Raw genomic sequence first — 15,930 nt, forward strand, 5'->3', positions numbered from 1 at the left:
TTAAGTTTTATTTACTTCTAAGAGTGGATCAATAACCCTAACTAGTTCAATTTCATAGTTTCATTTAAATTAAGTTGTTTATATTTAAGTTTTAATTTCAATTTTTAGTTAAAATAAAATAAACAAATTAAATTTTTTCTCTGTAGATTGATCTCGGACTCACCGAATTATAATACAATAAGACACTCTTATAATTGGGAGTTAAAAATTACTTTTAAGTTGTGTCACCTATCTCAGTAACCAATTGGTTAAACGTTTGTATTTTCACACTGAGAATCTCAGACCAGGGTACTAATAGTTGAAGATATATTTGTAAATAATATAATACAATAAATTTCAACACTTTGATTTAAGATCTAGATTCGAATAGGCTTAGACGACTTTTGCTGAACTTTTGAATCTAAAATACTTCGGCTTTCATGAAATTTGGTGAATTTGGATCCGGTCCTGCGTATGTTTTAATAATGGTCAGTTAAGTGGGTATTTTTATACCAGCACAAATTTCATATGTTCAAAAGACAACACATTTGTTTTCTCTTTTTCCTCCCATAAGATTTGTTTTCAAGTACAAAAGCACAAAAGCACAACATTATTATTGAGGAGCTGGCTAAGTTACAGATTCTGTAACATACAGATCCAACTTAGCCAGCACCTGATTGGTTAGCTAGCTACCAAACAAAAACATATGCAGGACAGGTGTGGTGCATGCATTGGGTGCGTAATATATGTAGAAATCAAGAGTAGACGGTCGTGAATGTCGTTGTCCTGATAAAACTCAGAGAGTCATCCCTTGTACGTGAGAGTATTATCGGTTCTCTGTGGTTAAAAGCTGCAACTCGAAAATAATGATTTTTGTTGTTAATAAAGGTCATTCTATAATGCTTTTTTTTAAGTATTAATAATGTAACAAATGTGTTCAATTGGTTTAATCCGCCGTGTAAAATATTTGTATTAATAACACTATTGTAATCCGTTTAGAATTCTTATTTAAAAGATTTTTTTTTTAAAAAAAAAAGAGTTATGGAATATCAATACCTCTCTTTCTTTTTTGAATTCATAACTCGCCATTCAATTAGAACTCATCAACTTAATTTTAAATCTCATCCTTTTCGATTAGTCACCTTTGTAAGACTCAAGCCTGTAAACACTTTTCATATTCTTTTTTTTTTTAATTATAGCCTAATGGAAACTTAATTCCCTCTCCTTGCACCCATATGAGCAATCTTCAAACCCAAACTTTTTTTTTTTTTGAGTGGAGCTATTTGCACTCTAAAAGATACTTTGAACACTCTTTTACTCATAACACTCACTTATTAAATTTTTTTAAAATAATTTTACTCAATACACTCTTGAAGATGCCAAAATAACCCTCAATTTGTTCATCACTGCAAACCCAGAAAATTAAATCCCATACAAAAGAAGGTGTTAAAGTATGAGCTTTAAACTGATTTCCAAAAGATCAACCGTCATGTCAGTTTGTGGTCATGTTGGTATACGACATGTCAACTATAAAGGATACAAGCCTGTATGACAAACTTTGGTCGTCAGCCAAAGCTTTAAGTGAAGCACGTAAATGTCACGTGCTTCTACTTACTCTGAACGGCATGAAAGAATGTCGTTTTGGGGCTTGCTGTTTGTAAGAATTCAACACTGCTGGAAGCTGTTAAAGTCAGTTATAACAGGCGGGAGAATTCTGGGCTTGTTAGCTAACAAACCCAGATTACAGCTGGTTGACAGGGGGTCTTTGTAACGGGCTTTAAGCTAGTATAAATAGTCTAAGGGACTGGGAAATCAGCGATGTTGTTGCTTGTAACTTCGTCTCTAAACTTGTAACTTGTTCTTGGTTATTGAATCAAAGCTGTTGCTCTGTTCTTCAGTGAATAAAGGCTGCCTCCAGCCGAACCACTTAATTTTGTTGTTCTTTGCATACTGTTTCTGGGTGATTCTTTTGTTTAAATTTGATTAACCTTTCTTTAGATATTGATTAGAGAGTTCAGCTAGATCCTGAAGATTCTTGATTGGATAGTAATTCTAGTCTAGGTTCAACAGAAGGGACGATGATGAGGGATTAAGGGTGTAAAAAAACAGAAATGCTTGATAATAATATACTTGAACCTACTGCAGAAAAAAAGAGCTACAAAAATTGGTTTGTACGCTCTTGTGACTGTTAGGAACTAACAAATATGAAATATTAACTTTTGATAAATGGGAACCTTGAGATATTACAAGTATGATTTTTTATGGTGGTAGAATTCGATAAAATTATTGAGTTTGATAGTTTCAAGAACAGCATCAGCAAGGCAGCCCATGAAGAAAACCAAACTTCTCATTTTAAAATGTATTTAAGTGGTATAATAGTTTAAAATTGATTATAATGTGGACTTCAAGAAGCATATCAAAGAAATTAGAAACCTAAAAATTAGGGTTTATGTTGATGGAGTGAAAGGGTAAGGAGTAATGTATTTTATTTAATCACACAAAATTATCCTTAATGGTAAATTAAACTATGGGTGTTTTTGTAATAAAAATTTATAAAATAAAAGAGTGTTAATTCAGAGTAATTCTTTGAGTGCAAATAGTCTCACCCTTTTTTTTTTCACTCAAGAGATTATTATACCCAAAAATAAAACTATATATTGAAACTTCCTTGGAACAGGATTAAAAAAAAAATTCCTCATTAATAACTCTCGTACCTACATTTAGCTAATATTTAGGTAATAAAATAAATTGGATTCAAACATATTCTAAAATAAGAAATAGTTTAGAAATCTACCTAAAAAATAATCTTTGGTACGGATATCTTCGTATCTTTACTGCAGGACTCTCTCACACATGATGAATAGAGCTAGTGTTCACAATAAAATTAAAGCAAAATAAAATCCGTACAAGACAGAGCCATCATACAGATCACTAAATACAAAAGAGATATGAATACCTTCTTCTTCAAGTTTGCTTTGGTAGCTCCACTCTTAGCTTTTGCTGGTAAGCGCATTTTTTCACTACTTAATAGTTGTATTAATTGCCTCTATCTACACCTTAACTGGCATTAAATACGCTTTGAGCTTGCAGTCATTTGAGTTTGAATAATTAATTATATAGGTTGGAAATTAGTGTTTAGTAGGTGAAGTTATCATCCCATCTAAACCTATGGAAAAAAAGAAAAATTGTAGACTATGTGCCAATAAAAACAATATTATAACAATATTATCTCGTCGTAGCTCAATAGCACATCGTGACAGCTATGATTAAGCAGCCCTGCTCTGGACATTCTTCGCTCCATAATCAGTGGCCAAGAAGTATCATTTCTCATGGATGACACTCATGTCAAAATTATACAAAAATCACATTAGTTGAATTTTGTTTTTAAGGACATTATTTGAATATTATATATATTAAAAGTTTGATGGAGTAGAAGAACCCGTTCATGATCATTTTCATTTCCTTTTATACATTTTTAGGTTATGGAAGCAAACGTGTCAAGTGCTAACCACAATTAATGGATGTATCCATGTGGATGATGATTGTCAAATGGGAAATGTTATTCTTAATGGGTCATCAATGGTTAATTGCTTTGATTACACTTGCACGAGTTCTTCTCTACTAGATTTACAGAGGATTCTCATAAGCCAAGGTTTGATGACTATGTGAACGATAAAGATTGTTTGTCTATTGTAAATGAGTTAGATTTATATTTGGATGAGAAAGTTATGCCACGGATGGAAGATTTTAATATTTTGGGTCGGTGGAAAAAAATACTAATAGGTATCATATATTGGCTTGAATCGCTAGAGATATTTTGGCAATTCTAATTACAATTGTTGTTTTTTAATAAACTTTTAGCACCATTGACAGAGTTGCGAACCCACAACATAATAGATTTCATCCAAACACATTAGAGGTGTTTATGTACTATCAAAGTTGACTATGAGGTTACAATGGTATTATGAGATTATTTTACATTGTAATTATATTATATAATTAATAATATTTCACTTATGAGTTACATAGCCTATATTATTTTTATTGCTTTAGATTTTACACCTACGGCCATCTCTTAATTTCCTACATTTCTAAGAAGAACAAAAGGAGTAGGAGAAGCATGAGGCGCAAGATGTAAATAGTTTTATTAAAAATATTAATTTAGGTATTTATATCCATATCATTTATTTCATTATTGATATAAAAGTAGTTTCTTTATCTTTTTGTTGTAGGATTATAGAGATTGACGAGGACAATTATGCTAATGATTTGTATTTTATAGTGTGATTTTTGTAATAGATTAATGTTAATGTATGATTTATTACCAAAAACTAACTTTAATTAAATTTTTTATTTTATATGATTAAATTAATTTAGAAACTAAAAATGTATCAACTATTCAGGGATTAGGAACCTTTGGGGATCCTTTGTTATTATTCAGGGATCCTCATCTCCTGCCCTGAAGCGATTTTATCGGGGACAAGGACATATACAGTATGAGTAATGATACAACCACAAACTTTTATACAAACTGACGTGGCATTAATTCATTGGTTGAATGAAAATATAAAATAATAGAAATAAATCATGTGGGCAATAGATATTTAATTCAACTAATTTTATCATGCTACATCAGTTTGTACAAAATAAGTTTGTACACGAATTTGTGGCTATATCATTACTCATACTATATAGGTACGGGAATGTCGGTCCCCTCCCTTCCCATCCGCGTCGCTATCCCTAATTTCTTCGCCTTAGCCCTTAAAGAGAACACCAATACCAACAGCCGGTATGGGCATCAAAAAATAAAAATAAACTGCTTCTTCATGAGAAAACATTTTAGTTAATGCATTTCATCGATCAACTAAGACCGACAAGATCTCAAACACAGCACCGGTAAGATTAAACAGTTGTTTGTTCCCTTGAACATACAATTGTACGCCATTTTCAGCACAAAAACCGGCAGCATAATTACAAACATTAACTGCCCATCTTACATCCTCAGAATTTCTTTTGTCAAAGCCAGGAAATCCTTGATTATCCATTCGCCATATTGCAACATCGTAGCTAAGAAGCCAGTCATCGATATATGCCTTTGTCCGGAGATCGGTTGCGCTCTTTTGTGCCTTCAGAAAGTAATTTTGACTCTTTGATCTTTTCATACGAAATATTCATTCCAACGCTGCCAAGGCTGGTTTTAGTTGCTGCTCGGCTCCGAGGATCCGACTCAAAAACTGATATGCATGCCTTGGGAAATTCTGTGACGTTGCAAGATTTTCTGATAAGTGGGACACCATCACTATTTTCATTTTTTGCTTGTGCTGCTCAGCTGCTGTCACAAGCATAAGATGAATGAAATTGGAGTACACAATAACAAAAAAAGGTAGGTGAAACTTAACTTGACTCGCCATTCTTTCTACTCCAATTGCAAAAACCTTATGTAACTGTATAAACCACTCGGCCCTGGTTATAAACAGAAAAAGTGAAAAACATTAAAGAAAGTAAAGGTTGATAGGAATGAGGTAAGATTAGGCCATCTTATCCTATTTCTCAATTATTTTTTAATTAAAAAGGTAAATCTGGCCTGGTCTTACTTTATTTTTATGAACGTTCTGTAAAATTTGTTTTGTCTAATTTTAGTAATATAAATTTTTTTGGGTTGTCGATTCTTATGATACACCTTCATTTATGACCACTGGATCAAGATTTAAATTTAAGCAACTGGATCAAAATTTAAGTTTAAGCAATGGTTGAAATTGAGGCATCACCAATTCAAACTGAAACAATAAAGAATGCGTGCATCTTTTCACAATTTGAATGAAATTAATTATATATTTTTCATAAGGCACCAAAAAAGAATGTGTCTCGACAATGTGGTATATTTTTATTATACCTTATAATTATGGATCTCCTCAATATAAGACACCATTTATTTTAAAAATAATACAACACTAAACAGCAATTTGGATCAATAAATGTTAGGGAAGTATTTCTTTTTAATCTTTCTATTACACAATTGAGTCTTTTTTTTTTTTTTTGGGTCAATAACCTCATGTTCTTATTTATGTAGGACTTCGAGTATAATTCCAAAATCCTTGGTTAATTCTCCTTTAATTATCACGGTGTAATTCCAATCCTTTAAAAAATGAAAATCATGAGATGATAGTTTGTTAGTGATCGGGTGATAAACACTTTGTACAAATTTTTGTTGCAACTGATAGATAAAAGGATTTGGATTGAAAAAATTATGTAAAAACAAACGCCAACCCAATGCAAGTCCAAACGCGAAAGAGACGGACTTATGGCCGAGTCAAATGTATAAACACCATTCCCGATTAAGTAAGTACTCCCGTATCTCCATATAATTCATATTTAGGTAACTAAATCATTTAGATTCAATCATATTCCATAACAAGAAATATTTGTGAATCTATCTAAAAAAATTAACATTTGTTATCTTCTTATCCTTACAACTTTTGGCAACATATTTTTCAAATCTTTAATATGCGTGACTTGTGTTCACATGATAAATAGAGCTAGAGTTCACAATGAAAGCAACATAGAATCCATACAGAGTCATCTTACACATCCCCGAATACAAAAGAGATATGAAGAACTTGTCCTTCAAGTTTGCTTTCGTAGTTGCACTCCTCGTTTCTGTAGCTGGTAACTGCATTATTTCGCTATCTAATATATATTTGTCCGGATTAAGATTGGTGCTGTGTGTGCAAAACAATATTGATATTGTGGAATTATTTTGTCGTATTTGTTTGAAATTCTAAAAAAAATATAATTTCTAAAATCATCGTACTTTTTCACATCTCAAGACACTTGAATCACTTTCCAACGTGTGGTTATTTAGCGTACTTCTTGAATGGTGGCATGGTTTTTTTGGAAAAATATTTTGATAGCTATCTTTGACAATAATACAAATAAAAAGATATCTTTTTAAGTACTTTTAAGAAAACATGCGAGGGGAAAGCATTTTTTACCAAAAGTTTTTTCAAAATTCATGAATAATGATGGTATTATTATAGCTATACTTCAAATTAGGGGCAGGCCAGAAAATTTTTCAAGAATCATAAGGGTTTGGATTGACATATTACCTCTTGTCATGCAGATTTTATGCGTAGTCCCCTTGCATTTACAATTTTGAAATTATTGCCTACCCAAGATTACAGGGTTAACTAGTCCATTACGGTCCTCCTTGTTGACCCTGTCAATTTTATTGAGTTTATGTTGTAGCCAAATCCATGTTTTTGGTTTCTTCATTGTAACCCCAGTCGAGCCAAAATCATGGTTCCGCCAGGCTTTTAGTTTAACATAGTTAATTGATTATTGATGCAGGTCTGCAGTTTGGAGCTGAAGCAAGGAATTTATCTCACCCATGCAGCTCAAATGCTGATTGTGATCCTTCTCGCTGTCATTGTGACTTAAACCAAAAACTCTGTATTTGCAATGGCGCAGAAAAAGAGTCGATTGCTCAAGCCTTGAAGATTGGGCATAATGGATCACCATGATTTTGTAATAGAAGTGCCTATATGTGTGTGTGTGTGTGTGTATCTGTGCTGCGACGCATGCATGCGTATATATGATCAGTACTAAGAAGTAATAAAATAACATTCAAGTTGCATCTTCCTAGTTAATTTAAATAATTATGTTTTATATGAGATGATAAAACCAATGTTATGTGACACAAAATATAGTACAACAAATTTGATCGAACACTTCTAGAACACGTTGCATATAATTTAATTATAACACTCATTTGATGTCCAAGATTTGCTTATCTTTCCCTTTTTGCGTTAAACACCTTTTATTAATTAACTTAAGAGAGAATTATGACTCGTTGGTCGTCTAATTAGATATTATATTGCCACTTTAAGATGAATGAAAAGGGAGTACACAATAACCAGGGGAGAGAGAGAGAGAGAGAGAGAGAGAGAGAGAGAGAGATAGTTGAAAACAAACTTGACTCGCCATTCTTATTACTGGTCAATTATTTGCCGAAACCTTTTTGTAAATTTTTTCCTCGGATAGCTGTATAAAGAAGTCGATTTGTGTCAAATGACTTATATGTGAATAAAAAGTGATTTTCTAAAATTTGATAAATAAAAGTTGCCTTCGAAGTGTCTAGGTAAGTGAAAACTAAAATGTTTTCTTAATTACCAGCGCTGCTTTTCAATTAACCAAAATTTTTTTAAAATTATATATGCTAAAAATAAAAATGAAAATAACTATTTTTTTTAACCTCTTTTCTTTCTTATCGGCTCTAAAATGCAACAAAACTAAGAACACAACCAGAGATTCTAAAGGAACTTACGGCCAAAAAGGATTCTTACTTTGGGAACCCACTAGAACGAATCGGTTTGTTTATGAAAAGTAATAAATATTTGGTAGAAGACGTGGAGGATAAGCAGTTTTTGAATTTGAATGGAGGATAAGGAGTTTTCAGCCTCTTGTAAATTCAGGTTAGTGAGGAAAAGAGATGTTAGTTATAAATAAATAAGATTTTTTTCATAGGTTGCAGAACTTTGTAGTCAATACAAGTAATTAAATTTAGATTTTTTTAAAAATAGATTATACAAATTAATATAGGCTTAGGTCCTAAGCTGCTGGCTTAATAATCTATGATCGATCTACCACAACTCTTCAATAGTTGGCGATGAATGATGGATTTAGTGGTGATATAAATAAACGGTGGCCGTGGTGATTAAGAGACTGTGTCTGAAAGTGAGAGAGGATTTTTTTTTTTAAAAAAAGGGTGATTCTGAAAATAAATGGGTTTAATTAAAAAGTGGGGCTGACTAGATAATTTGAGAGGTCAAATATCACTACTCTATTTTTAATTAACAAGGTAAATTAGGTTCGATCTTATTTTATTTTTGTCAACATTCTATCAAAATTTTTTTGTCTAAGGGTCAGTTTGGTAATGTTATAACTTTTAAAGTAATTGCTAATAGTTATGATGTATAAATAATGAGTAGTGAAAAGAATCAGTTAAAGGTATTATGGTTAAAATAAGGTCTTGATATCCTTTATTGAAAACTTAGGGATCTTTTTAACCATTTTTCCAAACTTTGGGGGTGTAGGTGTTCTTTATCTAATTTGTCTTTAAAATTACTCTGAATTTTAAAAGCAGTCGTATATATTTGTTAAATCTTACTGCTAAACTACTGTAAGAATATAAATGGCTAAATTGGACATAATATTAAATAAAATTTATTTACACATTTATAAATATGTATATAAAATATTTTTTTGTATATATATAATAATTGGTAACTAAAATAAATATTTTATAATATTAGTTTTATTTTTTATTTTGTTATCCCAATATAATTGGTAATATTAATAATCTTTTTAAAGTTAGTGATTTTATTTCCTAATTAATAAGAAGAATTTTAGATTTTTATAATATATATGAAGATATATATGAAACTGTATTAAGTAAAAAAGTGATTCTCAAAATCAAATTTTGAAAAGTTATACCTTCCCTGCTTTTCATAAACTATTATAGAATGGGGTGATTTTTCTAAAAGTGATTTTAAAAATATTTATCGAACACTAAAATTGGCTTTCACCTTTTTAAAATCACTTTTAAACCTCCGAAAAGCAATCACAAAATGTACCTTAAGGGCCAGTTTGAGAATGTTGTAACTTTTAAAATAATTGTTGTTAGCTGTGTTGTAGAAATAATCAGCTGTGAAGAAAATCAATTAAGTGCTTGGTAAAATTTGTTTTCAGAAGTATTGTGAGTTTTAAAAGCAGTTGTGGACGTTTGGTAAATTTTATTTTTAAACTACTGAGAGAAAATAAATGACTAAAATGTACATAATGTAGGATAAAATTTACTTATACATATAAAATCATGTACATATAATATTTTTAATTGTGAATTATAATAATTTTTACTAAAAATAAAATTTATAATATATTATTTTTTTATCTAAAAACAATTGATAATTAAATTTATAATATAGTGAAACAAATTTAATAATAATTCAACCAACAAATTGATATTAATAAATTTATATTGATGAATTATAATAAAAATTTATTAAAATATTGATTTTGTTTCCAATTTGAATAAGGGTAATTTTGGGTTTAGGTAATAAGTTTAAGAATATTTATGAAATTGTATTAAAAGATAAAATTGATTCTCAAAATCAGAATATAAAAGCTATTCCTTCCTTGCTTTTCAAAATCAGCGGTAGAAATGACTGATTTTAACAAAAGTGATTTTGATTTTCTTTTACCAAACACTAAAATTAATTTTTAGATTTTTTAAATCACTTTTAAACCTCTCAAAATCAATTCCAAACGGGTCTAAATATCATTGCTCTAGATATATATGTTTATTGGGTTGTCAACATCCATTCACGATACATCTCCATTCGTGACAATTGAATCAAGATTTAAATTTAATGAATGGAATGAACCATTACCAATTCAATTGGAGACAAACACCAATAAATATCTTTTCATAATTTAAATAAAATTGTGTCTTTTCAATTAGCCGACAAGAAAGAGCGTGGCGGTACAATAATTTCATTGTACCTTTTAATTATGTCTCTTCTTTACATACAAGATAACGCATATTTCTAAAATAATACAATACCAAATACTAATTCATATTATAAATTTTAGCGAAGTATTTCTTTTCAATATTTTTATTACACAATTGATTTTTTTTCAATTACACTGTTTAATTTATCTAGAACTTCGAAAATGAATCTAAAATCACTTGTTAAATTATTCCTGTAAATTTAAAGGATTTGGATTGAAAATAGTATGTGGAATTTCATTCGAGAAAGAATAAGTCAAACATCAGCCAATCCTAAACTCCAGTTAAGCATGCTCTCCATATAATTCATATCCATAATGCTAAACATCCTAAATTTTTGTTTTTTATCCTAAAATTTCATTTTAAGTAATGTGACATTCATTCATTCATTGATAAAATATATAATTAATTCATTTAGAATTTATGAAAAATCATCAACTATTTACTAAATGACATATCATATAGCATATCATTTTAATTGGGACTATTGGCACCCCTCCAAATACCTCCTAAAACCCCTCTGATTATTTTACAATTTTAATCGTTATTAAAATTACATAATAGGATAATTTTTAATTAAATCCCCACTCAAAAATCAAATAATTTTTGTCTCCTTAAAGGATTTCTCTATAATGTTGTAATTTTTTTACAGCATCAATAATGTTTTAATTGTGTACCATTGGATTAAATCTAATGGTATACAATATTTGTACTAAAGAAAAAAATTAAAAATAATAGTAAACAGATTGTTAACCGTTCAACGGGTGGAGAAATTTTGTAAAATAACTGTGATTACCCTTAGAGTTTGAAGCAATTTCACTTAAATATCATATTTTATTTAAAATTACTTTTCAACTCTCCTTTAAATTTGTATTGTGATAATTTTTTTTAAATAAATCTTCCAAAATCTATTACCATTAAGTATAAAATATAATATGAAATAGGTTATTTAACACAAATAAAATAAATAAGTTGCAATTGTAAAATTAATTATATATAGTATAACACTAGTAAATAACACAACTAAATACATATATATAAGTAAATGTCATAGGTACATCAATAAACTCATTGATGAGATTGCTTGTAACCTAAAATAGACTTAATCACACATATTTTAATAAAATTTAATATCTTATATCAAAATATTCATTATTTTATATAATTTTAAAGACCGTTGTATAATTGATTATGAAGTATATATTATTTTTAACACTCATTTAACATACCTATTCTCTGAGCTTTTTGTTTAGGATTTCTCTATAATATTGTATGAGTTTTTACAGCATTGATAATATGATTGTTGTGGACTCTTAGATGTTAAGGTTTTCATGTTTAGTATTCATTTGATATAGTGAATAAAAAATTAGCTATTTAAATCATAACAAGTAATCTTCATGCTACAAGTAAATATATATTTTTTTAATTATTTGATAAAAGAAAATTTATATTATAATGGATAAAAATCCCAGAATCAATAATGGGATCATTGGATTTTAATATTAGAATCTTCACCCTTAATTTAATTTTAATGAATAAGTAATTATGTAATAAGTAATCTGCAAGTTATGATATTTCTTCATATTTTAAATTATTTTTTATCTAATCAATCGATAAATATTTTAAATCGTCAAAAAATGAAAGAAATACAAATAATTTTGGAATTAAAATTATTATGTATTAATCCTCTTACTTTACAATTTTACATTTGTTTTACTTTTACATTTAGTATTAGAAATATATTTAATAGCATTAAAATAAATGTAATTAACAAGTAATGTTATTTCAATAATACTTTATATAAAGTTATTACATAAAGTCTTATAATAATTTGTATTGTATGAATTTAATTACAAACCATTAATACCTAAACAATAATGATAATAGAAGGCATTGTAATAAAATATTTTATATATGTTTTATTAGTAATACTATGAGTCACAACAAATGAGAAATATTTTATTCACGAATGAAAAAAAATATATGGCTATATAAATATATAGTGAGAAATATTTTGATTTAATTTTTTGTTAAAAAATTAAACTATTAATTTCATGCAATTCAATGGCGGAGGATATGACAAAATGAAATGCTGCTTTGACTTTTAATATAAACCATTACACTATAAGATATTAATGGCTCAAATATTGTGTCAAAATTTTAAGTTCAAGTATCCCAAACCATGTCTTTATAATGGAAATATAAAAGCATGCAATGAATTTTTTTCTCATTTTGTCATCAAATATTATTGGATGTAATATTTTATTTATTGTCACTATTACTTATCATAATAAAACAATGACTCTTAGTAACATAAAAATTTTATAATTACAATCAAAGAATAACAATGAAATAATCTTTCATGATTGATAAACTAAAGTTAATTAAGAATATGTTAGATTAAACTTTTATGAAATTAACAAACTGACATTTGAAAATAAAATGAAAAACAAGCTTGTGAAAGTTAAATTTTATAAGGCTTGGATAATTTTCTACCATGTAAATAAAAATATAAAAATAATCTTTCATGATTCTTTCCATTTTTTTCCACGTAAATATTATTAGAGACAATATTTTATTCATTGTCACTAGTAATTACCGTAATAAAAGTAATGACTCTTAGTAACATAAAATTTTATAATTACAATCAAATGATGTCAATAAAATAATCTTTCATTATTCATAAACTAAAACTCATTAGGAATATATATTAGATTTAACTCTTATGAAATTAACAAAGTGATATTTGAAAATAAAATGAAAATATATAGGCTTGTAAAACTTAAAATTTCTATCATGTAAGAATATTAATTATAAGATAAACAAAATAATATATACTTTATGATCAGTTATACAATGGTCTTAGTATTATATAAAATAATGAACATTTTAATATGCGATTTTAAATTTTATTAAAACATGAGTGATTAAGTAGTTTTTAAGTTACAAGCAATCTCACTAATGAGTTTATTAATGCAACTATGACGTTTACTTAAGTATATGTACTTAGTTGTGTTATTTATTAGTATTATATCATATATAAATTTTGTAATTATAATTTATTTATTTGATTTGTGTTAAATAACCTACTTCATATTATATTTTATACTTAATGGTAATAGATTTTGGAAGATTTATTTAGAAAAGATTATCACAATACAAATTTAAGGGAGAGTTGAAAAGTAATTTTAAATAAAATATGCTATTTAAGTGAAATTGCTTCAAACTCTAAGGGTGGTTACAGTGATTTTACAAAAATTTCTCCACCCCTTAAACGGTTAACAAACTGTTTACCAGTGTTTTTATTTTTTTTTTCTTTAACAAAAATATTATATATCATTAGATTTAATCCAATGGTACACAATTAAAACATTATTAATGCTGTAAAAAACATTATAGCATCATAGAGGGACCCCTCCTTAAAAATTCTTTATACACTAAGGAAGGCAAAGGCAAGTACAAATTAAGTTTTAAACCACTAAAATTCATACTATAATGAATAACAACTCTTTGAAATTGGCCCAAATAAAATATATAATAAATCAAACATTTAACAGAATTTTTTTTTACAAATTATAACAATTATATAGTAAAACTAAGCATGGTTATCCATAACAATGAATATCAAAGAATTAGCACAAAACTTATTGAAACCCTAATATTTAGCAACTAAGCAAACCTAATTCCAAAAATTAATAATAAAAATAAATAAAAATTAGAGAATGGAGTTTACACTTAAATTTTAATTAGGGGTATTTTTGTCATAGATGGAGGTGTTAAAAGAATTTTACAGTTTTTTAAAATATTTTAATGGGGTTAATTAAAAAAAAAAGGTGCTAAGAGGTATTTAGAGAGGTGCCAATAGTCCCACTCTATCATCTTGGATGAAATTTGAGATTAAATTTTAGGATATCTAGCTATTATTACTCGATTCATATTTAGGTAATTAATTAAATATAATTTGGATTCAATCATATTCCAAAAATAAGAAAATTTTTTAATCTATCTAAAAGATTAATATTTGGTAAGAATTTATTATTCTATTTTAACTTTTGGTTAGGAAATCTTCTAATATTTAATATGCAGGATTTGTTCTAAATAAGGGATTTTTTTCATCTATCTAAGAAATTAATATTTGGTAAGGATATCTTATTTTATTTTTAACTTTTGGAAAGGATATCTTCTAATCTTTAATATGCTGGACTTGTTCTCATGATATATAAATAGAGCTAGAGTTCACAAAGTAAGCATCATTAGATCCATACAAAGACATCTTACAAATCACCAAATTTAAAAGAGATATGAAGAGCTTCTTCTTCAAGTTTGCTCTCGTAGCTGCACTTTTGGCTTTTGCTGGTAACCGCAATTATTTTTTTTTCACATTATTTAATTTTGTTAAAAAAAAGAAAAAAAGAAAAAAGGCCTTTGGCCGCAGCTCAACTAGCTGTGAATGTGTTTAGTGGATGAGATTTATCGTCCTATCTAACCTTCTATGGAAAAAAAAAATGTATATATACGTACTTGTGCAAATTAATATTGATGTAGTGTGTGCAAGTTAACACGATATTATACAAAACGACGACTCTTGCAGCTAATATTTGTTTCAAATTCTTAAAAAGAAAAAAACGATATTATTTTCAAATGTACCCTGAATAATTAATATAAAAAATTATATATACAGCTAGCATACTGTAAAATTAGGTTTAAGGTTTAATAATTTGAGAATTATTGATCGAAATATGCAGGTCAGCAGTTTGGAGCAGAAGCAAGGTATGGGGTAGGCATTCACTGCACCAAAGATGCTGATTGCAGTCAACCTCATTGTAAATGTGATCTGGCTTTAAGCATGTGTAATTGCTTTGTACCACCAGTAGGGTCAATTGCTGAAGCTGTGAACATTGGGCAAAAGCAAATGGAGAATCATAATCACCATGCGTGATTATGTTTGTAATATATAGAAGTGGGAGAGCGTACATATATTTGCAGAGATGCTTATATATGTATAACTTATCAAGCTTTGTACTCCTATAATGAATAATTAAGAAGTAAAAAGATAATTTTCAAGTTATTGCAATGAATAATCACTAACGTTAAACTTTCATTACAATAAACTCTAGGGTGGTGCTTGGTTTTAAGAAAGGGGAGGAGAAGACAGGAAAAAAAAAAAAAAAAAAGAGAAGAGTGAGAAAATTAATTTCTAATGTTTTGTTTCACATGAGATTTGAAAGAGAAAGAAATTACATGATTTTTATTTGGACAAGTATAAGCATTGGACTTTGGTGTTAAAATGTTAATATTATTAGTAAATATAATAAAAATAATTAAACTATAGATTAATTTAATCTAGAAAATAATTTAATAACCAAATATTTGATTTCATATTA

General features: G+C 28.1%; 1 long non-coding RNA gene across 1 annotated transcript; it reads left to right on the forward strand.

Annotated features, from left to right (window-relative positions):
* The first annotated feature begins 14,784 nt into the window (after positions 1 to 14,784).
* LOC112497746 (uncharacterized) lies at positions 14,785 to 15,614 on the forward strand. The gene is made up of 2 exons (XR_003064730.2): positions 14,785 to 14,902; positions 15,292 to 15,614. It is a non-coding gene; the product is annotated as an uncharacterized LOC112497746 (long non-coding RNA).
* Positions 15,615 to 15,930: the final 316 nt, after the last annotated feature.

This window comes from Citrus sinensis, chromosome 5, assembly GCF_022201045.2.
Source record: "Citrus sinensis cultivar Valencia sweet orange chromosome 5, DVS_A1.0, whole genome shotgun sequence".
NCBI lineage: Eukaryota > Viridiplantae > Streptophyta > Magnoliopsida > Sapindales > Rutaceae > Citrus > Citrus sinensis.